This window comes from Schistocerca americana, chromosome 1 (genome assembly GCF_021461395.2).
Source record: "Schistocerca americana isolate TAMUIC-IGC-003095 chromosome 1, iqSchAmer2.1, whole genome shotgun sequence".
Lineage (NCBI taxonomy): Eukaryota > Metazoa > Arthropoda > Insecta > Orthoptera > Acrididae > Schistocerca > Schistocerca americana.
In genome coordinates this window covers 232,646,580-232,674,330 of record NC_060119.1, presented here as the reverse complement: position 1 = coordinate 232,674,330, position 27,751 = coordinate 232,646,580, and positions in this window count along the sequence as shown.

Genomic DNA, 27,751 nt, shown 5'->3' with positions numbered 1-27,751 from the left:
AATTGTTTTGGGCAGTGGCCAATACCGATTAGAAAAAATTTTTCATAATTACAATAACAAATAAATCAAATGCACACTTATTGATACAATGTTGGTCAAAAGCTAAAATTTTCTCACAGTCCATAAAGACAGTCCTGATCGTTCATCACAGTAAAATTGCAGTGTTTTTATCAAAGTCTGAGCAGTAAAAGACAATGCACACAGAAGTAGTGGATTTCCATGCAGTCTTGAAGAAGTAGTGTTGTCCTTCCAACGGAAAGACAGTGCTGACTCGACATGCAGACAGGTAATGGACCACAACAGAGCAAACCCACCGCAGAGTCAGTCGAAGTTTTGAAGAATACTGGTGGGTAGGTCATCACAGAACAGATCCACTGTAGTCCTGGTAGAGATTATGGTATTGGTGGCCATCAAACGTGCAGACCCACTGTAGTCCTTGTAGAAATAATGGTATTGTTGGGCCATCAAAGATGGGGACCCACTGTAGTCCTCGTAGAGACGGCCAGCAGCCATCTGTTGCAACTGTGCAGGTGCACAATCACCATCGAAGAGTCTTGCAGACAATATAGCAAAGTCCATAAATCACCACTTGGGCACTCACAAAGTTTTCGGAACTGTCCTTAGAACCAGCAATGCTGTTGACCAGTCCCTTGCTGAATTATCAACACACATGCAAACACTAACAGTCCCAACTTCTCACATACTGTGCATATATTATGACCAACAGAAACGTGTGCAGTGAAATGATACTTAATTTGAAGAACTGGTGTCTATACAATTATAAATTTACAACATAATAATACAATTACAAAGGTACAAAATACATCATTAAAGAACATACTAATACAGATAACATATGTAGTAATACAGGCCCTACAAAAGAATAGAAATAAACAGATACATCAGTGTTACAGGAATTATGACATAAGTACATACATAAAAGGTCAGAATAACTTTTGAAACATCAACTTCACACATGAGCATAAAAACAGAACAGAATAAATTATGTCTAAACATCTTTACAAAGTAAATAACATAGTATTAGAAAAATTCTACAACATAAATCTTATTAGCTAAACACATACAGACAGGAAAAAGACAAATAAACAAGGATACATAAACACATAGCGGAATAATACAAAAGGAGAGACAGGGTTCGTTTTCAGGGTAACATTTGGTACTGCAGTCCAACCCAAAACTTCAGTTCACAGATCTTTCGTCTTATTTCAACATTTGCTCCAGCCAAAAAAAATCCTATCCAAGCATGCTTTCTGTATTCTGTTCACATCCTCTTTCAAAAATAGTTTTTCTCCACTGTACACTACTTTTTTTTTGGCCAAACCATTTTCTTATAGCTTCTCAATGCATTTCTTCCAATTCATTCTCTTATATAGCCTACCCCATCTTAAGCTAACTTAAATCTACTGAGCTCAGATGCTAAACCAAGGGACGAGGCAATACAGCAGCACAAAACAATTAACACAAACTGCAATGACAAAAAATTCAAATTGGCAAAGCAATATATTACAACTAATATAAGGCACTGTGCAGCAAACAAGAAAAATAAATCCGTAGTAAAACTGGCTTAACAGAGTAATACAAAGTGAAATTCAGTAGCACTATGCCTGGCAAACAGCAGCAGCAAATGTAATAACTTATATCTAAACATGACAAAGCTCAAGCAGAAAAAATTACACTAAAGATGGCCATGTCTAATACCTATGTCACATCTTAATACTAGAGTGATGCATCACAATTTATTCTACAAATGAAATTACCAAGTATGGAATTCCTGTGAAAGGAAATGTCTTTTTGTGCTCCTTCGTTTTTTTTAAGTACATCATAAAGTTATTCTTTACTGGGTCTGTAGGCATAAAATATTTATATTAGTACATCTATAAAATTTTATTTTAACCAATGCAGCAGGGCACCTAGAAACTAGGTATTAAACAAATTGAGCAATCTCTCAACTAGAAAGACAATAGATGTAAATTTATTTCTCATCATTTCATTATGCATTTTATTAAATACCAGAAATTAAGAGTTCCAAAGTGTAATCATATGTTTTCAAGTTTAAGCGTGTCGTATTTGCGATGCTTTCTACAAAGAAATGTCAATAACCAGGATAATGGCCTCTTTTTTTTCTATCTGTGCCTCTGAAAGGCACACACTAATTGCTTTTTTCCAGGCAACTGTCACGCAGCTGGGTGCCCACGACGCATTACGTGCAGGTGGTGACTTAACTTTCTTCTCGAAATATTTACGACAGCAGCTTCTGCTACAGTGACAGTCTCATATAAAAATATTTTCACAGGTTGAGAATTTGCGTTACAAATGTGTAGAAACAAAATTCTGTAAATATAACAGTGTCCAAAAAATTTTCGCCAGCATAGTGATACATTCACGCATATACACACATTTCATAACTCTTAAAGTACGATTCTCGGTTTCCAACATCCTTTTTCACAAACCAGAGTCCCTAACCACTACTCATTATTCCTTGCTTTATTACACGTATACGTATTTGTAGACACTTCTTCAATATTTCATCATAATAAATACATAGCATAATCAAATTCCTCATATAGCATCAGTTTATTGATCATAAACATACCACCACAGCGTAATACACATCGTCATCATAACATCATAAAACCTCAGCCAAATCTCAAAATCGTCATAGCTTCCTCCAATAATATCAAAACCTAAGAAAAATTCTCTGCTCGTGTCAAAAGCTTCATCTACCTCAAACGTGCTTTAAAAATCATGATCCCATACCGAATACATCATTCAAAGCTCTCATAGTATCACAATGGTTCCGAAAAAATATGAAGAGTTCACAAAGTACAGACAAAATACAATTTCATAAGTGTGAAGTTATCCAACAGTGTAATTACGTAAACATCTGTCACTGATGTAGTAAAATAAATGTTTGTCTCTCTGTCAGATAATCAGATAGCTGTGTAATTCTGTGTTAGAGAAACATGGTACCGATGTGTAAAGTTGTATAAGCAAATACCATATTAGCTAGGGCTCCTTGTGCTTGCCAAACACATGATACACAAAGTAAGTGTGTACCCCCTTGAGGATTAATGTAATTATACCCTCAGGTGTTACAGATTACAGCAATGGAATGAAATGTATCACGGAAAACTTTCTTTGTAATTCAAAAATCTTTAAAAATAAATGTTTTAAGTATAAAATTAATCACTCAAATACGTGTACTGTAGCACTAAACTGTGCGTCTTGTTGCAACATAATCTCTGTGGAAGTGTTGTAGTTATCATCCTCCGAAAGTTAAGTTCTGCAGACGTCAATGTACTTACCTCATGATAAACAAAAGTGAAATGCTTTGCATATAGATATCGTAGTTATTATGCTTATTGGCGTGATGAAGAAAGTACTGTACAGTAACGTATTGTTGTGCCACAAAAAAGGCTGTCTCATTGTTGCTATACCACAAACCTCACTACTAAAACATGTTTTACTTTCCAGAGTAATGCAGAAAAACTGTGCAGATATAAAACAGAAACACCGCAAAAGCAACATTGTAAATTGTCACTCATTAGTAGCGTCGTGATAAAATCCTGTAGCTGTCATATAAATTAACCACTGTGTCATCTGGTATGTCGCAGAAAGTAGTTTAAATCCAGAATGTATTTTCAAGTAAACCAAAATGTTGCATTAAAATCTCATTAGCAGTACCAGTATATGTTCTAAGTATGTAAGTCTTATAGTCGTTACGTAATCGTGCAACTAACAAGCGAGAATGTACACACACAATAACACCGTGTCGTCTGTTCACCATAACAATGCATTCATAATTTCTGTTTAACTATGTTCTCTTGGTTCTTGACTGGATATTTAACTTCAAACATTGTTGCATGTTAACAGTTTCTTAAGTCTAACAAAGTATACTAGAAATGTGAAGTGAAAAATGTTATGGCAAAGACTAAGTTAAAAAGCAGATTATCTTTCAATAAACGGTTTTACATGTGAAATGTGGTGCAATCCTTTACTCTTCGTAGTATGCAGAGTCAACTTCAACGCAATTATCATGTGGTAAACGCCGGATTCTGTAAGGTCCATTGTAAACTAGAAAGAATTTGTGAGTCAAGTGTTTCTTCTTATGTGATAATGAATGAGCTTTAAGGAGAACTTTCTGACCAATGTATAATTTCTTCGCATTTGCTTTACCGTGTAGTTTTCTCCTTTTGTCTGCTGCAGATTTTACATTTTTAATAGCCAAATCAATTATGTTCTTGTGTCAAAGTTTACGTGTATTAGGGAAAGGTACAAGCTCTCTGATTCTGTTCGGTGGTTCTTCATTCTTCAGTACAAGAGTAGGTGGTAAAGCAGTGGAGTCATGCGGCATTTCATTCAGCACATTTTGAAATAAGTGCAAATATCTGTCCCAATTCTGATGCTTTCTGTGACAATAAAGTCTGCAAAGCTTGTTGATTTCTTTCATAATCCGTTCAGGCGGGTTACAATGTGGTGAGTACAATGAAATAAAAACAGGTTTGATTTTATGATTCCGAAGCATGCGTGACCAAACAGCAGATCTGAATTGCGGTCCGTTATCTGAAATGACTTCAGCAACGTGGCCAACTTCACGTAAGAAATTTCTAACAAAGGCGTTGGATACAGATCGTCCAGTGGCTTTACGTAACGGAGTGAAAGAAACAAATTTTGAAGTAAGTTCAACAGCGACTAGAACGTACGGAAATCCATTCGATGTTCTGACAAGGGGTCCCAAGAGATCAACAGCAGATAATTCTTTCAATTTAGAAGGAATGATATGAAACAATGGAGCACGATGTGACATAGTAGATGGTTTCGCCTTTTGACAAAGTTTACAAATAGACAAGACTCTTCGAATTCTCTTTTCCATATTGTTAAAATAACAGGTCGTTTGAAGAATATGATAACATTTTCGTGGACCAAAATGTGCGTAGCTGAAATGAATGTACCAAATGAGCTTATTAACAAAATCGTCTGGAATGCAAAGTACCCATAGCTTGTCATCAACAGTGCAGCGTTTGAAGAGTATGTTGTTTCTAACAAGATAATAATGCCGAATCTGAGTGTGTGTCTTTTCATGCCGTTTACTTTTGATGTCTTTCCAAATCGGATCTTTATCTTGTTCATGAGCAATGTCCTTTAAAGATGTGGTCATGAAGTTTTCAAAGGCGACTTTCTGAATGTAAAGAATACTGAAATTTTTCTCGAGGTTGCCTTCTGTGTTACCTTTCTCAAGCCCAGCCGGTGCGCGTGACAGTGCGTCCGCAACAATGTTCTCCTTGCCGGGAATGTAGACAATTGTGAAGTGGAATTCTTGCAGAAACAATGCCCAACGTTTTAACCTGTCATCATTTAATTTTGAAGACATAAGAAATTATAATGCACGATGATCACTGTATACTTTTACGTGCTTACCACAAAGAAAGAAACGGAATTTGTTAAATGTCCAAACGATAGCTAAAGCTTCTAATTCAGTAACGGAATAATTTTTTTCAGATTTTGTTAGCACTCGGCTAGCAAAAGCAATGGTTTTCTGAACAGTAGTGTCATTTTCTGTGGCTTCTTGAAATAAATGGGCACCAAGACCGACTTTAGAAGAATCCGTGCTAAGGCTGAAATCTTGTGACAGATCTGGATGAGCTAGTATTGGCGCGTTGGGTAGCGATTCTTTCAAAGAATTGAATTCCAACTGTGCTTGTTCGTCCCAGTTCCAAATAGTATTTTTTTCAGTTTTGGTGTAACTAGAATTTGCATATTCAGAAAACGACGGTAAAAATTTACGAGACCTAGAAAACTGCGGACTTGTCTTTTTGTGGATGGAACTGGAATGGCTCTGATTGCTTCTAACTTTTCAGGATCCGACTGAATGCCTTCAGAAGAAATAATATGTCCCAAAAACCTCACCTTTGACCTACCGAATTCAGACTTTTCCAAGTTAACTGTAATTCCAGATTCTGCAAAAATACGTAACAAACTGTTGAGGATGCGATTATGTTGTTCCCATGAGGCTTCTGCCATTAGAATATCATCCACATATAAGGTGATGTGACGTTTTAAGAACTCAGGTAATATGGAATTTAGCCCGCGAATGAACGCTGCCGAAGAAATGTTCAAACCAAAAGGAAGTTTCCGAAATTGATAACAAACGCCGAAACAAAGGAAAGCTGTGTATTTTCTACATTCTGGATGAAGTTCAATCTAATAAAAGCTGGATCTGAGATCAATAGAAGACAACACTTTTACACAATTAAAATTTTGAAGAAGTTCTTCCAACGTTTGTGGCCTGTCTATTTCAGGAATGATGATAGTATTGATTTGTCTCGAATCTAAGACAAGCCTGATCGATCCATTTTTCTTCTCAACAACATGTAATGGATTGTTGTATGAGCTTACTGCAGGCTCAATGATACCCTCGTCAAGCAAAGATTTTATTTCTGTTCTAACACGGTCCCTATAATATGCCGGAATTACATATGGTCTAACACAAAATTTAGTATGCTCACAAACATGAAATTGGTATTGAAATACCTTGATTTTTTCCTGTTTTGTGAGTAAAAACTGTGGAATGTACTTGTAAAATCTCAAAAAGGTCCTGCCTATCAGTTTCATTACAATTCTCAATTGTTTGAATTTTATTCTGAATTAATTCATTAGCATCAAATGCGCCGTCGATATAATCCCTGTCAGTACTTGCAGAGTGATTGTTAGTGTCAAGTTCCGTCGAAAATTCCGAACTGTTGTCTAACAGGAGGTAAAGCCGATTAATTTCTTCGTCATGGTTTGAGAGCCAATCTTCAAATTTCAAAGCTACTTACTTACCTTCTTTTTCTAAACTTATTTCAGCATCGTGAAAGTTTAAGATTGCTTTGTATTCATTCAAAAAGTCTACTCCCAGTATAATTTCCGTCGACAGTAATGGAACAATAAGAAAGTTCATAGAGAAGCTGTGGCTTTGACAAAAGAATTCTAAGTTGGTTTGTTGGCGTACATCTACACTTTTTCCAAAGATTGCACCTTGTAATTTAATTCTACGTAACGGATGTGTGGGGCAATTGTTCGATTTGTTGCATTTGCTAAAGGCTGCTTCACTAATTACTGAAATGGGACTGCCAGAGTCAAGTACTGCTGTAAATTTTACGTCATTTACTGTAATGTGAATCACAGAATACGCAATGTTGTTATGTTTTACGTCGTGTTCCTGGAGTAAGATGTCCCTAATGTCTTCCATTTTTATGTAATTACTAGCTATGGCAGCTGCGTCGTCAGTTTCAGAAGTACGTTTTGTGGCTGCCAGCTGTATGAGTCATTGCCTATTGTCTCTTTGTTGGCATGCGTCGTTATTGGGATTTGGAGACCTAAGTACTGCAAATTCACCTTGACGAGAGGGCCCTGCCCTGTTTGAATTTCGCCATTTCTGATGCAATTCAGGTCTGTCGTTGTGATCATATCGTCTGTCGTCATGTCGGTAGATTCCATAGTTTCTTTCTGGTCGGTCAGGTGGTGGAGAATTTCTCCCGGAATCGTAGCTGCGCGCTGGACCGTTACATCTAAAGTTATTCTGTCTCCCTTGATAATAATTATTTTGGTTCCCATATTGTCTGATTCTCTGATTGTCTCTATGATAGTCACTACTGCGGAAAGGTGATCTTTCCCTGTAATTATTACTTCTCTGCCAACGGTTATCATACGGGTGGTGTCTGTTTTGGTCACGATTTGTGTTGTGAGAATAGCCTTTTCGTGTCCAGCTATTATTTCTTTCATTGCGGAATTGCGACGGATGTGACCTGTAATTGTTGTGTTCCTGTTTTCGCGTTCCGTGATTGTCAGTGTCAATTTCTAATTCGTGTAAGAGTCCCTGAAAAGCTTCAATGTCGTCTTTGCAACGTCCTGCCAAAATAATATCTCGTAAATGTTCAGGTAATTTGATTAAGCAAATGCGGATGAGTTCTGAGGGGCTGTATGTGTTTGACAGGTACTGATTCTTGTGCAACATGTCTTTAAAATATTCCAAAAGACTGGTGAATTCAGATTGTTCGAAATGTTTCATCATTATGATGCTATGTTTTACTCGGTCTTGTGTAGCTTGAGACCAATATGCTGAGAGGAAGGCATGATAAAATTCTCCTTCACTGTGGCAATCGTGAATGACCGATCGCATTCTCACAGCTGGTTCATTCTCTAAATAGCCACACATAAATTCTAATCTGTGCTCTAATGACCAGTTGGGAGGAAAACAATGAGAGAATTGATGAAGCCACGCTTGTGGATGAATGTCGTTGCCGGAATTCTTAAATGTTTTGAATTTACGTGTAGTAATAAACAGCTTATAGTCAAAATCATCATGTCGGCGAGTCGCATATCGGTCATTGTTACGTCGTGTCGGCGGTTCCATCTCAAAATTCGGTGCACCTTGCCAATTTCTTTCATAATTTCCGAAATGTCCTGTGTTATTATTTTGTGACTTTTCCGTATTTCTGAGTTCCTCTTCCCGTGTTGGAGCGCGAGTGTCCTCTGAAATACGTAATTCTTGTATTACTTGTGCCAACTGATCTTGTACTTCCCGAATTTCTCTTTTGTACTGTGTATTGATTTGATTTTGATTTTGTTTGAATTTTCTAATTGGTTCATACTCTTCTGTGTCAGTGAAGGCTACACGTCTTGTGTCATTCAGATCATCATCTACCTTTGTAGATAAGTTAGTGAACTGATCCGAAAGTTCTGCTACTTTCTCCGATAGTGAACACATTTCCTCAGTGTGTTTTTCTGAACCAAGTTTCAGAGTGTCCATTTGTGTTGAAATCGAATCTACTGTGTCCTTTAAGTTTTCCTGAGTTTTTGCAAGTTGCGTAACTGAATCGGTAGATGCAACTGAGTCAGTTTTAGCTGGCAAGGTCTCATGATTTTCATGAACAATAGTTTGCAGTACTTTAATGGCTGCTTCGTGATTCTGTAATGCATTTTCATGCCGCGAAAAAATAGATTGAAATTGCTTACAAATTTGTGTTGTTACGTCATTACAGACTTTTTGACATTTCAATTCAATGTTATGTAATTCAGTAGTTAAATCTTCACGTGTTCGTTAAAGCGTGGTGTCTAACATCCGAAGATTTTGTTCCATTGTGTCTAACTTTTGAAGCTTTTGCTGTGTTTGTCTCTGATTTTGTTCCAAGGTGTCGTAACTTTTGAAGCTTTTGTTCCATTTGTTGCATTAATTGTAATAACAATTAACTAGTGTCTGAAACATGTTCCTCAGTGCTATTCGGCAATGCATTTGAACCGGCAATATTCGCATTTTGAAAAGCAGAAAATGTGTCTTGACTTATTTGAGAAAACGGCGAGGACGCAAAACCTGAATCTACAGTATTTGCAAGATTGTGTCCTGTCATTTCGGATTCCTGAGGCAAGCTGTTGCTGACCGATCGATCGATAATGCTTCCCTGTTCACTAATTGTTTCACTGCCTACACCATTATTTGCAGCCCGCTCCATTTCCCTATGCACAATTACCAAATTACTACTTTGAACATTAGTTAACTCATTACACGGTGGCGCTAACACACTGCTTTCGTCTTCACTGTCATTTCTCAGTTTACTTTGGAGCCTAGTATTATGTTTTTCACACCCCATTATTGTCACAATATTTCACACGACAACACAGAAAAGCACAATTTGAAGAGCAAAATAAGAAAACACATTAACATTGCATTGAAAATGATATCTCGTTAATTGCAAGTGCAGCTGCGAAATACTTGGTGCAAATCTACATGCATGCCACAACTGTTTTGCTGTACAAGAATGAAAAACTGCAACTACAAAGGAAATTCTCTCTATAATTACGCGCTAGCAATAAACAAAGGCTGCACTAATTGCACAAACTACAAGAAAAAATCAGAAGATTCCAGTGAGGTATCCTCGGCTAAAGGTCGACATATGAAACGTCCCCGTAGAAAAATTATACAAGACTGTGCTTAAACTGACACACAATATTTTTTTGGCGCAACGCAATCTGACTTTAAAAAATCCCTACAAAAGAATGGCCCTGACTAACATTAACCCATACGTTTCACAAATCACTTATCTCACAAAAATCTTGATTACTCGAACTACTGCAATACAGCGAGCGCCACTACTGCCAGCTAAATAAAAGATTCAAACTACTGAAGGCACTAACTACTGATAGGCATAGTTAGCAAATGAAAGATTTTAATAGAGAACAAACAATGTATTTACCTTAATAGTCATAATACACTCCTGGAAATGGAAAAAAGAACACATTGACACCGGTGTGTCAGACCCACCATACTTGCTCCGGACACTGCGAGAGGGCTGTACAAGCAATGATCACACGCACGGCACAGCGGACACACCAGGAACCCTGGTGTTGGCCGTCGAATGGCGCTAGCTGCGCAGCATTTGTGCCCCGCCGCCGTCAGTGTCAGCCAGTTTGCCGTGGCATACGGAGCTCCATCGCAGTCTTTAACACTGGTAGCATGCCGCGACAGCGTGGACGTGAACCGTATTTGCAGTTGACGGACTTTGAGCGAGGGCGTGTAGTGGGCATGCGGGAGGCCGGGTGGACGTACCGCCGAATTGCTCAACACGTGGGGCGTGAGGTCTCCACAGTACATCGATGTTGTCGCCAGTGGTCGGCGGAAGGTGCACGTGCCCGTCGACCTGGGACCGGACCGCAGCGACGCACGGATGCACGCCAAGACCGTAGGATCCTACGCAGTGCCGTAGGGGACCGCACCGCCGCTTCCCAGCAAATTAGGGACACTGTTGCTCCTGGGGTATCGGCGAGGACCATTCGCAATCGTCTCCATGAAGCTGGGCTACGGTCCCGCACACCGTTAGGCCGTCTTCCGCTCACGCCCCAACATCGTGCAGCCCGCCTCCAGTGGTGTCGCGACAGGCGTGAATGGAGGGACGAATGGAGACGTGTCGTCTTCAGCGATGAGAGTCGCTTCTGCCTTGGTGCCAATGATGGTCGTATGCGTGTTTGGCGCCGTGCAGGTGAGCGCCACAATCAGCACACAGGGCCAACACCCGGCGTCATGGTGTGGGGAGCGATCTCCTACACTGGCCGTACACCACTGGTGATCGTCGAGGGGACACTGAATAGTGCACGGTACATCCAAACCGTCATCGAACCCATCGTTCTACCATTCCTAGACCGGCAAGGGAACTTGCTGTTCCAACAGGACAATGCACATCCGCATGTATCCCGTGCCACCCAACGTGCTCTAGAAGGTGTAAGTCAACTACCCTGGCCAGCAAGATCTCCGGATCTGTCCCCCATTGAGCATGTTTGGGACTGGATGAAGCGTCGTCTCACGCGGTCTGCACGTCCAGCACGAACGCTGGTCCAACTGAGGCGCCAGGTGGGAATGGCATGGCAAGCCGTTTCACAGGACTACATCCAGCATCTCTACGATCGTCTCCATGGGAGAATAGCAGCCTGCATTGCTGCGAAAGGTGGATATACACTGTACTAGTGCCGACATTGTGCATGCTCTGTTGCCTGTGTCTATGTGCCTGTGGTTCTGTCAGTGTGATCATGTGATGTATCTGACCCCAGGAATGTGTCAATAAAGTTTCCCCTTCCTGGGACAATAAATTCACGGTGTTCTTATTTCAATTTCCAGGAGTGTATGTATAGCAGTTCATGACATCCAGTCTTACAAATTTCAAAACTCCGCCATTTCTCTCCTCACATCCACCACTGCTGGCGGCTCACCTCCAACTGCGCAACGCTACACGCCGTTAACAGCCAATAGCACAACACTACAATGGCAGACAACAATGCAAACTAGCCACAGACTGCACACAGCACAGCCAGTGATTTTCATACAGAGCGCTATGTGACGTTACCAATAAGAAAACCTGAACAACCTACTTACACGATGACGACTGGGATCAAAGAATTGAGTACTGCAAGTGCTTTGAAAGTGTTCTTCGCGGGGATGAACGGTTTGCAGGGATGGTTATCTGGTCTACCGAGGCGCAGGTCGGATTGAACGGTACAGTAAACTGCCAAAGGTGTGTGTACTGGGCTCTTGTAAACCCTTACTCTTACATAGACAAACATGTTACTTTACCGGGTTCAAAATGGTTCAAATGGCTCTGAGCACTATGGGACTTAACATCTGTGGTCATCAGTCCCCTAGAACTTAGAACTACTTAAACCTAACTAACCTAAGGACATCATACACATCCATGCCCGAGGCAGAATTCGAACCTGCGACCGTAGCGGTCACGCGGTTCCAGACTGAAGCGCCTAGAACCGCAGAGCCACACCGTCGGCCTTTACCGGGTGTTAATGCGTGGTACGGTCTATCATTGCGCGTTTTGATTGATCCATTCTTCTTTGAAGGTATCAAACTGGTTTTTATTTAGTCGTATGGCTAGAGCCCCCGTCAGGCCGGCCGTTCGCCGGGTGCCGGTCTTTCAATTTGACGCCCCTTCGGCGACCTGCAATCGATGAGGATGATAGGATGATGATGAGGACAGCACAACACCCACTCCCGACCCAGCCGGGAATCGACCCCAGGCCCAGAGGGTTGACAATCCGTCACGCTAACCATACAGCTACCGGTGGCGGACGACAAACTGGTGAGGTGTATCTTCAATGCTGCGAACATAGATTTTACCTGCTTCCCCAGAGGCGTTTGGAAATGAAAGATTTTACCTTCAACAAGATGGCGCCTCACTTCAATGCTACAGCGATGTCAGAGCCTACCTGGCTGAAAATCTACCTGGGCGATGGATAGGTCGAAAGGGAGTTGTTGAGAGAACCCAACACGGTCTTCAGAGACCTTACACCTCTTGATTTCTACCTGTTTAGGACCTTGTTAAATGAATTTTAGCAACACAAGCCAGCTAAACTGAACGAGCTACGAGAAACTAGCAAGGTTTCCTATGCGGCTATCACACCGGCAACACCGAGTGCCGTAGTTGGATCAACAGTCCAGGGGCATCGACGTTGTTTGGTGCTAATGGGGGTCACTTTGAACACGCGGAATAAACTTCCCTCCTTGCAAGAATTGTAAGGTGTGTCATTTTGTTGCCGACCGTTGTGGTCGAGCGGTTCTAGGCTCTTCAGGCTGGAACCGCGCGACCGATCGGTCGCAGGTTCGAGTCCTGCCTCGGACATGGATGTGTGTGATGTCCTTAGGTTAGCTAGGTTTAAGTAGTTCTAAGGTCTAGGGGACTGATGACCTCAGATGTTAAGTCCCATAGTGCTCAGAGCAATTTCGTCATTTTGTTCCGTTAATATTGACTATCAAAGAGTGGGTTCCTTTTTCTAGACGCCTCTGCATTTTCCTCTCACCTTCAGTACTGCTGTCGCAGGGCTTTCAGTGCGCAGTCTTCGCACATCGTGCGGTAGGTACACGGCAGCTGGCACACAACAATAGGCGACACCCTGCTCGGCCCGGCCGACGACTGGTGAGTATTCCGGAGCTCGCGTGTGAGCAGGCCTCCGCTGTCGGTTCGGCGTCTGTGGCGCGCGGCGCGCAGCCAGCCTGCGTGTATAATGAGCGGCTCGTTGTCTTATTAGCGGGGGCGCGCTATTAATTTTGCCACGCGTCGCGAGCGTCAAGTGTTCGCTAATTACTGATGACAAAGCCAGCGCGGCGGCGCAGCGCGCGCCACAAAGCCGCTGGCGAAGAGTCCGCCCCCGCAACCCCCGCCGCCCCCGCCGCCTGTGTGCACAGAGTGTCTGCACAGCCGACGCCCCCGACGCCGACGCCGTCCTGAACCTGATACCGTTGCTGTGGCGGATGGACTGATGGCCGACACCCGCTGGTCACGTTGCACCTTAGTTGCACCTTAGTTGTGCCGATCGCGCCTTACATTAGCACGTCATCATCATCTTCATCGGGTTGGGGTTGGGTTGTTTGGGGGAAGAGACCAAACTGCGAGGTCATCGGTCTCATCGTATTAGGGAAATCACGGAAAACCTAGATCAGGATGGCCGGACGCGTGATTGAACCGTCGTCCTCCCGAATGCGAGTCCAGTGGGCTAACCAGTGCGCCACCTCGCTCGGTATTCGCACGTCGTCCTAGAATTCTGTTGTTGTTGTTACCATTATTACTAGCCTTCTCTTAACAGCTTCACTCGCGTGCACGATCGACACATGTACTGCACATGTCTCCTCCTCCTTCCTCTGCTCTCTCTGCCTACATCCCCACCCAGTTCTGTTTGCCGGCACGATAGCTCAGCGTGTTCGGTGAGAGGGTTAGTTGCCCTCTGTAATAAAAAACTGAGTTAATCGGTCAACAACGAACTTAAACGGATGTCTTACGATGTCCGCCCCGAGCAGATGCAACGAACGAAAGCGAACAAAATGAGATTAAAAAAAAAAAAAAAGTCTACGCTGCACAGAAAATCAGGCCGATAATCGAGGCAGATACTGTTCCCTTACAATCTGGCTATCATGCATGGCAGTCTGTATGCTTATATGTCAGGGGATACACAAAAACAATTGTTTGGTCGTATCCTACTGCAGGTAGGGGATTATAAATCACACATGCTAACACTGTTTCTGCACCAGATTTGGTTGAAATCGATCCAAGGGTTTGGAAGGACACGTACACGAATACCTTTTGCTTTATTTATGTACAGGGTGATCGAAAACTTCGTGTTCTTGTTATGGAGGAAGCCTCACCGCAAATCCACCGCGTGAGCGTCTAGGGAAGTGATTCCAGTGGTGGTTTCCCGTAGCCTTCCTCTGAGGATGATGAAATGCTAATGAGGACAACACAACACCCAGTCCCGGAGCGGAGAAAATCTACGACCCAGCCGGGAATCGAATCCGGGCCCCTTGGTATGTCTTTTTTTTATCTCATTTTGTTCTACATTGTTCGTTAAATTTGTTCGGGGTGGATGTCTGATGACACCCGTCCAGGTTCTTTGTTGATCCGTTCACTCAGTTTACTTTATTACAGAGGGTAGCTAACCCTCTGACCGAGCACGCTCAGCTACCGTGCCGGCCTATCGGGGCGGACAAGGTGATCAAAGAAAGTCTGAAAAGATCGTGGGGGTGTTTCAAGGGAGGCCGCTCTGAGAAATAACTGTTATGCAAAAAATTCAATAACTTGCGCCGTTTCCGAGTTATTTAGCATTGAAATTAGCCAATCTAGTCGACTTGCACTGAAATTCAAGCGACCGGCAAGAGACTGTGTCACCAAGAACATGTTTTCCAATTTGTTTTCTGTAACCAAAGACACATAGCTTTAGCACACCTAGCTCAAGCTTACTACTTCTGAAAAAGCCACATTTTAACTAGTAATGAGAATTCCAATTAGTGATAACTAACTGACCCAAAAATGTCTGTGTATTGCAGCATTTTAGCGCGTGCAAGTGCTTCAATATAGGCGTGCGACGAAGACCTGAGCTAACTTCATTGCTAAATAACTCAGAAACCGCGCAATGGGCCTAAACCGAATTTCTTAAAACAGTTTTGTCTCAGCACAGTTTCCCATACAACACCCTTACAAACTTTCCAGATTGTTTCTGGCCACCTTGTACAAAGATTACGCTCACTATGTGAAAATAAGGTCAATAGAGCCGGCAAAGGACGTGGAAGAATGGTTGAACGGGACTGATCGTGTCATGAGAATCGGTATATCATAAATATCATCAAAAGTAATACATGGATAATGGAATGCACGTAATCTGGGCGAATCAGATGAGGAAATGAACCAGTACGTATTAGGAGTGTTTTGTTAATTCAGCGGCAAAATAACTGATAATGATCGCAATAGCGGTCTAAGGCGCTGCAGTCATGGACTGTGCGGCTGGTCCCGGCGGAGGTTCGAGTCCGCCCTCGGGCATGGGTGTGTGTGTTTGTCCTTAGGATAATTTAGATTAAGTAGTGTGCAAGCTTAGGGACTGATAACCTTAGCAGTTAGGTCCCCTACAATTTCACACACATTTGAACATTTTTGATCGCAATAGTAAAAATACAGGGGTGGACAAAAACACAAAAACATCAGAAACAGAATACATTAGCATTTCTAATAAGGCATAGGAAGCCGTTGGCAATCAAAACAGTTTCCAATCTTTTAGGAATGGATAAATATATCTCATAAATGGTTTTAGAGGGAATCTTATACCACTCTTTCAGAAAAATAGTGGCACGGTCAGATAAAGGTTATGGTGGTGGATGGCGACCACGTACCTCTCTCTCTCCAAAGCAGACCGCGAGGCTCAATAATAATGAGGTTTGGTGCTGTGGTGGCCAGCGGAGATGTGACAGTAAGCCACATGATCCCTAAACAAGTTCTGGACTATGCGACCTGACTGAACATGGTCATGTCATCTTGAAAGACAACATCGGCTCTTCGGAAGAAACATTGTACCACGAGATTGACCTGATCAGCCAAAATGGGCACATAATCCTTTGCAGTAATGCAGCCATGCAGAGTAACCATGGAGCCCATGGCGTACCACGATATGGCTGCCCAAGTCATTATCAGATCCTCACAATGTTCCACTCCTGGGACATAAATTCGGCCAGAAGTTGGAAACAGTGTGAAACAAAACTCACCCGACCAAATTACTTTCTTCCATTGCTGAACAGTCCATGATTTATGAATTCAGCATCATGTTTTATGAATTCGGCACCACGTTTTCATGTTATGGGCATTTTGCATCACCGATGAGTGTTTTTGGAATTCCAGATCGCTCTGCAATTCGTGCTCATGGAGCTCCCTTTGTGTTGTTTAGGCGCCGACAGTGTTCGCGAATGCGACATTCAGTTCTGGTATGACTTTTCCACCTGTCGTCCCTTTATTTTTCGTCGCAAACCTCTGCAGATATCTCCTGCCTCGGTCCCTCAACACCCTTTCATCCTCGTTCTCCCTTAGCGGACGGTGTTTCACCGCTTTCGCTGCATTTGGTAAAAACCTTCGATGTAGTGCCTCTCGAAACACCAAATACTGCGGCTTCCTTGATTAAGGAAGTACCCACCATGCAAGCACGAATAATTTACCAACTTTCCCATTCACTTAAACCCGGCATAAAGTATTACACAGAACAATGATTCGACCACTATTATCACTTGCAACGTATTGAGGATATTTCACAAGTGCCGTTGTTGTCCTCGATGCTGAGTGTTCATCGAAGGTGAGGGTATCATCTGGAGTGCCCCAGGGAAGTGTGGTAGGTCCGCTGTTGTTTTCTATCTACATAAATGATCTTTTGGATGGGTGGATAGCAATGTGCGGCTTTTTGCTGATGATGCTGTGGTGTACGGGAAGGTGTCGTCGTTGAGTGACTGTAGCAGGATACAAGATGACTTGGACAGGATTTGTGGTTGGTGTAAAGAATGGCAGCTAACTCTAAATATAGATAAATGTAAATTAATGCAGATGAATAGGAAAAAGAATCCTGTAATGTTTGAATACTCCATTAGTAGTGTAGCGCTTGACACAGTCACGTCGATTAAATATTTGGGCGTAACATTGCAAGGCGATATGAAGTGGGACAAGCATGTAATGGCAATTGTGGGGAAGGCGGATAGTCGTCCTCGGTTCATTGGTAGAATTTTGGGAAGATGTGGTTCATCTGCAAAGGAGACCGCTTATAAAACACTAATACGACCTATTCTTGAGTACTGCTCGAGCGTTTGGGATCCCTATTAGGTCGGATTGAGGGAGGACATAGAAGCAATTCAGAGGCGGGCTGCCAGATTTGTTACTGGTAGGTTTGATCATCACGCGAGTGTTACGGAAATGCTTCAGGAACTCGGTTGGGAGTCTCTAGAGAAAAGGAGGCGTTCTTTTCGTGAATCGCTACTGAGGAAATTTAGAGAACCAGCAATTGAGGCTGACTGCAGCACAATTTTACTGCCGCCAACTTACATTTCGCGGAAAGACCACAAAGATAAGAAAGATTAGGGCTCGTACAGAGGCACATAGGCAGTCGTTTTTCCCTCGTTCTGTTTGGGAGTGGAACAGGGAGAGAAGATGCTAGTTGTGGTACGAGGTACCCTCCACCACGCACCGTATGGTGGATTGCGGAGTATGCATGTAGATGTAGATGGTCAAATATAACAGCACAACTTGCCAGTCACGGCTGCCATACGCATTTACATTCAAGCATGCATTTCGAGCAGCGTTTCCATACTTTTGTCGAACTAGTGTGAAAACGTGTGAATGTTACCTGTTCTTATTTTAAATCTCATAGTTACCATGTTTTACTTGTCCGTCATCTCACGAGCAGACACTTCTGTGTTATCTGTACCCACTAGTGGATAATCTGTGCAGTCGCCACTGGGGTCACATTTTTTTTTCTTAACCAACTTGTTTAAGCAGAGCGGTGGCTCCGCCGAGGAGAAATAGAGACGGAAAGTGAGACATCATCGCCTATAGTTATGTACAAGAACAAAGATTCCTACTCTGTTCCAGCTCTGGTGATGTTCGGTTATGTGTGTGATATGGTAAGAAAAGTAACTCTTCTGAAACGTGCTGAAGAGGAACAAGGGTGATGTCTAACTGCAGCATTGGTTTGTTTCTATCATAATATTATGAAAATTTCCAACAGTCGTTTCTCTGTGAACGAACGGTGGTCAACAAGTACGCTACTGGACATTAAAATTGCTACACCAAGAAGAAATGCAGATGATAAACGGGTATTCATTCGACATATTACTATACTAGAACTGACATGTGATTACATTTCCACGAAATTTGGGTGTATAGATCCTGAGAAATCAGTACCCAGAACAACCACATCTGGCCGTAATAACGGCCTTGATACGCCTGGGCAATGAGTCAAACAGAGCTCGGATGGCGTGTACAGGTACAGCTGCCCATGCAGCTTCAACACGATACCATAGTTCACCAAGAGTAGTGACTGGCGTATTGTGACGAGCCAGTTTCTCGGTCACCATTGACCAGACGTCTTCAGTTGGTGAGAGATCTGGAGAATGTGCTGGCCAGGGCAACAGTCGAACTTTTTCTGTATCCAGAAAGGCCCGTACAGGACCTGCAACATGCGGTCGTGCATTATCCAGCTGAAATGTAGGGTTTCGCAGGGATCGAATGAAGGGTAGAGCCACGGGTCGTAACACATCTGAAATGTATCGTCCACTGTTCAAAGTGCCGTCAATGCGAACAAGGGATGACCGAGACGTGTAACCAATGGTACCCCATGCCATCACACCAGGTGATACGCCAGTATGGCGATGACGAATACACACTTCCAATGTGCGTTCACCGCGATGCCGCCAAACACGGATGCGACCATCATGATGCTGTAAACAGAACCTGGATTCATCCGAAAAAGGACGTTTTCCCATTCGTGCACCCAGGTTCGTCGTTGGGTACACAATCAGAGGCGCTCCTGTGTATGATGCAGTGTCAAGGGTTAATCGCAGCCATGGTCTCCGAGCTGATAGTCCACGCTGCTGCAAACGTCGAACTGTTCGTGCAGATGGTTGTTGTCTTGCAAACGTCACCATCTGTTGACTCAGGGATCGAGACGTGGCTGCACGATCCGTTACAACCATGCGGATAAGATGCCTGTCATCTCGACTGCTAGTGATACGAGGCCGTTGGGATCCAGCTCGGCGTTCCGTATTACCCTCCTGAACCCACCGATTCCATATTCTGCTAACAGTCATTGGATCTTGACCAACGCGGGCAGCAATGTCGCGATACGATAAACCGCAATCGCGATAGGCTACAATCCGACCCTTATCAAAGTCAGAAACGTGATGATACGCATTTCTCCTCCTTACACGAGGCATCACAACAACTTTTCACCAGGAAACGCTGGTCAACTGCTGTTTGTGTATGAGAAATCGGTTGGAAGCTTTCCTCATGTAAGCACGTTGTAGGTGTCGTCACCGGTGCCAACCTTGTGTGAATGCTCTGAAAAGCTAATCATTTGCATATCACAGCATCTTGTTCCTGTCGGTTAAATTTCGCGTCTGTAGCACGTCATCTTCGTGGTGTAGCAATTTTAATGGCCTGTAGTGTAATATATCCTGCGATTGTGCGCTTGGTGAGCCATATCTCGAGAAGGTGGTCTTGTATGCGTTCAACCATTAAGGGTAACAAGGTGTAACTTGCAGTATCAATTCATCTCATCAGTCTTCTCCAAGGATTATTTGATTCCTAGCCGAACTGAGTAACGACGTCCCGAATTCTTTGCATTTCTGATGGGTTCCACGATACTTCTTTGGCATTATGTGGTCCATGTATTTCATGTAAAGCAGTTGTACCTGTTGCGTTGCAATAGTTGTCAAGTGATTTAAAAGTTACTGCATTTGATTACGACATGACTCTATGCGCCCATAACCTTGTTCACTAATGTTAACTGATTGACACTGTGCTTTCAGCACGATCATTACTTCATGGAGAACTACTATTCACTTCGTACAGAATTTTCACTAGTATGATATTTCTTGCCCCATCGTTAGTAGATTTTTTCCAGGTTCTAGAAGGTAAGTTTTCGTCGAAATCGTCGGAGCAGCACTTTAACATGCCATGCACTGTACTACAAAACAATTAATATTATCCCGTTCTCTGTAGAAAACTGTTATGCGTTACTGTTGTGAGCCAAAGCCGGGAAACTAAGAATCTTGTTTGAGTTTTGCTCATAAATACAAACAGATGTATCCTACAGCTACGAGGGAACACAAATTTTTTTCAGACCTTTAATAATAAGCATGGGGGCAACCATTACCAGTACTGTATCAAATGCTGGACCATCAACACGTAACAATATGTCATAATCGTTTATCTCGTTCAACTGCAGTTTTCCTAATAACTTACGTGATTTCTGGACGCTCCCTGTAACAATTTTTCATGCAGGGTTTTTCTTTCAGTTTGAAAGAACTTAGAACTACTACCACAGCAGAAGATTCTTGACTGTCTTAAATAGCAAACCAAACTAAATATTGGACATTTAGATTGAGCAGTCTATGAAGAAAAATAATATTTGCCCTCTATGGCCGCTTTATAGCTTTGTACTCTACCGTACAATGAGTACCTGCAACGTTTGCAAAAGATGTGTCGCATTCATGTTGTGACAGTTATTATCTCTTCACCAGCACCTGCTTCGGGAATAATCAGTGTAAAAGTATTTTCCATCGAACTTAGCGCGGTAGTAAAACAAAGTTGCATAACTACAAGCTTTTATCTTTATCCTGTAACGTGTTATTCACTTCAGCAAAATCTCATACTGGTGCACTTGCGTTTTGAACGTGCTTGTATAAGTACTTCATTCGATTCTTTGTGCTTGAGTCAGGCATTGTATGCGCTGGAAGCTTTCGAGTATGCTTAGGTAGCGAGTACTTCTAATGTAATTTCCCTGCCGTGCCGCTCTTTTCGCTATTTGTACAGACGAGTTGACCTCCTGTAGCGCCTCTTTTGTCAGCTGTTACCATGACGACAAACACACGAGGCGTCAGTGCCCTGCCGGTTGCTGCAGTGGTCGTTCACCCCACCGGCGAATCGTAAAGAGCGCGGCTTATATATCCCACCAGGAATAAAAGTACGCGTGACTATGAAAAAGGAAGCAATTCCCTCTCTGTAATAAAGAGAAAGACGTTCCAGTGGCGTTTCAACGCAGTTTAGATTTATTTAGTACTCAAATAGAAAAAGCCTCTCCGCTCCTACTAACCGCTCTCTCTCTTTCTCTCTCTCTCTCTCTCTCTCTCTCTCTCTCTCTCTTTCTCTTTCATATGCTCGCGTTCTAGCTGCTTACCTATTCAGGTTGAGTCAATAAAGGGAAAAGCCGACCGGTTAAAACCGATACTGGTATTTTAGTTCTAAGTAGCTGATATATTTCGTAATTATGTGGTCTCAGTATTTACAGATTTTTTCATTTTTTACTAACAGCCTCATAAGAAAGGGGCATATAAATTTACCACAGCAGCAGTGCCAAATTTTTTAGTTCTTAAATAAAAGTTATCTTCAAATACGATTAATGTTCTTTCGCAAAATTGCCACTGTTTCGAAATATTGGGAAAAGCAATGAGTGATATTTTAATAACGACGACAGTTAGCAACTAGCAACGAACAAATGACGTCAAAATCGAAGGCGTATTACGGAGACAATGACGTACCTGTTGCTCTATAAGTGTCCTATTGTGTATGTATAGTTTCCAAGACGTGCTCGCGCTTTTTCTATATTTTCTATACAATCACTGTCGTCCTTCGACATCGGTTGTATTGAATAATGGGGCGACGCCTAGTTTGGAAGTATTTTACGAAGCAATGAAGGAGAATGTTCTATGTCAGTGGTTCCCAACTGGAGGTAATTACACACTGAAGGGTAAAATGTAATTTTCTGAGAGTGTAAACCAAAGGGTTGAATTGTGTTATGGTCATGACAGTAAATTATTTTTAAAATCACTACTATCACTTTTTCGTTAGACTGCATTACTGATTGTATAAGTTTTAAATAATTTAATTTTTTTTTAAATACCAGCATTAACGTCTGACACAGTGTGGTATAGGTTACAGATTGTGAAACCAAAGCATGAACAACACTTTACTCACACAGATCACCCACTACATACATACTTCGTTTCTTGCATCCATGACAATAAAATCGAGACATGTAGGTCACGTATGCTTAGATATCTAATGAAAATATCTCGTCCGAGTTGTAGGTACTTCCCACAATGAACCATGAATCGCTTCATATTTCCTTCGTAAAAATGAACGAACCGATAGACAGCACAACAAAACATTAACTACGTAATGGCTACTAAGCTGTTGTAGGAGCAACACTGTAACAACAACAACAATAATAATAATGGGAGTGGTGAGGCACAAAGCTTGGCAGCTTCATTTCTTCCAATTTCTGCCAGTACAGAAGTAAGGAATCGAGCAGTGAAGTGATGTACATACAGAACTCCTAAGAACGGAGCACATTTTTACTTCGGTTGATTTGAAATGAGAGTGCAGAGAGAGGCTCAAGCAAGAGTCGCAAGGACGAGGAGCGCTGCAGAGGAAGCTTGTTTTGTAACCAGTGTTAATCTTCAACGTCGATAGTTAGCTTTTTCTTCTGAGGAGATAACACTCATGATGCTCTGAAAATTGCTCCATCATTCTTTAACAAAAAATGTTCTTAGAAATAAACTCCAACAATCGTGTCACTAAATCATTAATTCTTGGTTTAATACGACACGTATAAAAACTAAATATGATTTATCTTCTGTCATTTTAAAAATGAAACCTTTCAAAGAAAATTCTTCTCATTCTGAAGTTGAGTTAGACGGTAATGTTGAAAATGACGTGGGGGTGGGAGGGGGGGGGATGGTTGTTTACAGCTAATATCTGGTTGCCCTCAGGGGTAATGGTCTCAGAAAGATTGGGAACAAATGCTCTATTTGCTTTAGAAAATTGAAAAGGAGAAAAGGCATAACAAAGTTGTGATGTCATACGAGGATAGAACACCCGCAACCTTCCGTGGAAGAGAAGGTAACTTTGATTGAGAGACCTACAGTTTTATTTGCATGCCGTAAACTTTGGGTAATAGGAGACGACTTAATTTTGTGATTGCTTCAGGGCGAGAAATTGATACAGTTCAAGAGTGGGGACACAAGAAAGTCATCACCTTGTGACATTCCGCTCTTGCTGTCGCCGTGCCCATCTCCTTCACCTTTGCCATCTTTGCTGGAGACGATCAGACCGTTCTATGACACAGGCTCAGCCCCATATTGATCGAGATCTGCTATTTCTTCACCATCATTAGCATTATGCAATCTTTGTTTGGAGTCAACTTTTATTACGTGGCAACAAACGCCGAAAACTGGTTATTTCGAAAATAGTTAATTTGAGCGGTTTTAACATTCAGGTTACATTGGAGACGAAAACAACCGTTGTAACCGAAAATCGGTCTCTTCAATGACAACCGCTATGCCTAGATTCAGTTTTACTCAAAATAAGCAGAAACACAAAATTTTTAGGGCTTTCGTGGCCACTTGTTGACAAACTGCCTGTTGGCTTCAATCCCGGGTTCTTCGGCCGACGTTTGCTTGGTGATATTTCTGACGTTTTGCCAGCATAAGAGACAGGCACTGTCAAAGCTCCACCCTCCACAGCTGGTGGTAGGCTGGAGTAGAGCTCCCGGCCGCAGATTATATGTACCTGCGCTCCAACGTCCAGGTGCTTTTAAGTGGTCATTTCCGGTGAAAGCCTCAAGGTGGACGGGACCTGGATTCCGCAGATGCAGCGAACGATCGTTGCAGGTAGAAAGAGGAGAACCACATAGGAAATTACCATGGGAAAGCCCTTGGACGCTGACGTGCCAGGTACGTACAATCTGCGACCGCGAGCTCTTTCGGGCAGCTTGTTGCCAAGAGGCTTTCCTCCCATCGTAAAACTGTTACTTTTAGTAGGGAAGGTTTCCGAAACCTTACAGTAAAAACAGGCTGAGTATCTCTCATTAATTTTCCAGCATGGAGTCGTTCGTGAGTCAATGTGCCCATTACGATCCGTTTCTCCATGGTGGTAGGTGAACTCACCAACGGTGTTTTACAACAGTTCATTTACATCTAAAAAATGCATAGAGAGTAATGGGAGTTCGTGATCACTCTGTACATTGCTGATCATTAAAATTGTGACATCAAGAAGGTAGTCACAATGTAAGTCAGGTTGGTACGAATGTACTGGATTCTCGGAAAACCAACAAGGATGAAAGGAAGAAATCGTGTTTATATTTCTGATAGGTTAAGTATTTCATCTCATTTCTTCACATTCACTCAAATTTAAATTGTTGTTAAATTTTGTTTATCGTAAGAGTTATGGTTAAAATGAAGATCAAGGGGTTTTCAAAAACACGTTTCAAAAAGTGTCGCATACTCCCACAAGATGTAATGTTGGTCAAAACGGGAGGAAAAGATCTTGTAAAGATACGTCCGGGGGCCAAACCTATCCAGATATGGGCCATTCTGTTCTCTCATTCCGACCTGTCTGTTACGTACGAGAGACGTTCAGTAACTAATGCAACACCTTTTTTTCTCGATCATTTCCACCAGAAAAAATGTAGAATTTTATAGGTGGACGTCGTGGAATATTCTGGCTTGAGCTACATAATTTCATGAAGTTACGCTAAGTGTCATGGTTATAAGTAGTCTCCAAAATGGCATCTGTAATGGAGCTGCATTCCAAACAGAGAGCTGTCAGTGAGATTCTTTTGGTGCAAAGCAGACCATCGCAGATATTCGTAGGCGCTTGCAGGAAGTCTACGGAGTCCTGGTAATGAACAAACAACAGTGAGACGTTGGGCGAGGCGTTTGTTATCATAGCAGCAAGGTCGCTCACCCTGTCCGATCTCCTGCGTGCCGGTCGGTCGCACGCAGCTGTGACTCCTGCAGTGTTGGAACGTGCGGACACTCTCATTCCAGGATATCAATGGTTCCCAACCAAACACCTCGCTGCTCAACTGGACACCTCCGTTGGTAGTGCAGGCGTCATCGTCCACTAGTTGGAGTACTCAAAGGTGTGTGCACGCTAGGTTCCTCGCCACCTAACAGCAGACTTCCATCTGTTTGGCCCAATGAAGGATGTTCTGTGGAAATCAGTACGTGAGTGATGGGGAGGCGACCTGTGGAGCGGCACCATGCGGGCATTGAGCCCCACCCAGAAAGGTGGGGTAAATCTGTCACATTGAACGGGTACCATGCTGAAACATAGGGTTCTGTAGTCAAAAAAATGGGAAATGATATTGTGTTTTGGCATCCTGATTACAAGCAAACTCCTTTTGTGAGAAAAATTTGTTGCATTACTTATTGAACGTTCATTGTAGAAGTAGACACTATAGGCAGCGCCGCATGTGGTTACCTCGCATCCTGACACAGAATTCAACCCTTCTTCACAGTGAATCACGCACACTTTACACCTGGGTCCATTCGGATTGCGTCACACGTATCGGTCACACCCTCCTGTTCAAAATGGTTCAAATGGCTCTGAGCACTATGGGACTTAACTTCTGAGGTCATCAGTCACCTAGAACTTAGAACTACTTAAACCTAACTAACGTAAGGACATCACACACATCCATGCGCGAGGCAGGATTCGATCCAGCGACCGTAGCAGTCGCGCGGTTTCAGACTGTACCGTCTAGAGCCGCTCGGCCACTTCGGCCGGCTCACCCTCCTGTAACGTGTGTGCATTGCTTTCAAATGTCCCCATAGCTATAAAAACAACGGATTTTTGTCCGACTAACAGGGAGGACATCGTCAGTGAAACGTTTCGGTAAGATACTGACGCGCGCCGGCCGTTAGTGGCCGAGCGGTTCTAGGCGCTTCAGCCTGGAACCGCGCGACCACTACGGTCGCAGGTTCGAATCCTGACTCGGGCATGGATGTGTGTGATGTCCTTACGTTAGTTAGGTTTAAGTAGTTCTAAGTTCTAGGGTACTTATGACCTGAGATGTTAAGTCCCATAGTGCTCAGAGCCATTTGAACCGGTTTTTGAACTGACGAGCGGTCCGTGGAAAATGGGGTAGTACCTACTCGTGGAGACAACCTCAGTAGTTGTTTTCCTGCTGGTGTAATGTTCTCCAATAGCAACGGTAATTCATCGCGCATAAACCGGTGATATACAGCATATTTAAATCTCTTTGGCAAATCGTGTAGCCCTGTGAATCTGTCACCGACAGTTCCACTGCGTACACTGATACTGAAGCGATTCTACTGCCTCCTCTGCATCTGTTCATTCGTGTGTACTTAATTTACTACGACATCCTTTGTGAGTCGTGCCTCATCCGTAAATAAAATGCTGCCTGTGAGCTACGGATCTCCAGCGGTCCATGTATCAGCATAAATTTTTTTTCGAACACATTATTTTTCATTTAGTTTGCAGGAGTATGTGACTTTTTTTTTAAACGCCCTGTATATTTCAACTTATAAACAGTACTCCAGAAACAAATGAGCGCGAGGTTTTCGTGCAACATTCTTTAAAGGTTCACTTCTACACGATGCCTTAGTTCGGCCACAGAGTCAAATTTTCAGCCTACCTCCAATAATTTATTATGCACGAAGTACATTTCTAAAAATTTGGCATTTTCGTTTGGTAAGGAGGGAGGGGAACTCGCCCTGATTCAGAACACTGAACGGTTGTAAATACACTTCGTTTCTGTTGTAGTCAGTGGTGTAGAATGATCTTTGGTCCCGAAACACGCCTGATAAAATTACTGGCTCGCTGCAGCGCTCATTCTCGCGTCTTGGTTCATTCACTGAACAACACAAATAAGAGACAGATTGAGGTTCACACTCCTAAACTATACTAAACCAACTAAATACGGGAGAAATGCACCATGGAGACGCGCACCACGAAGGAATTATCCAGACACGTGTTTACAGTTTCAGACGAAATGCACGATCCATTACAGAGAAAGAGGTTCACAAATTGAGCACGTCAATAACATTTTGCTCCACCTCTGGCCCTTATGCAAGCAGTTATCCGACTTGGCATTGATTAATAATGTTGTTGGATGTCCTCGTGTGGGATATTGTGCCTGGAGTATCACTGCCTGTAGTAGAATTGTCTTCAGTGACGCATCCCGCTTCGAACTGAGCCCCGGTGACCAACGAAGTCGTATCTGGAGACACCCGGGACTGCAGTTGGCTACTAACTAGACTGTCGCCCGCCTTGCGGGCAGACAACTAGGAAACATAGCCTGGTGCGCCATTTCTTTTCATAGCAGGACTTCTGTGGTTGTCGTCCACAGCACCCTTACAGTACAACGGTACGTTGAA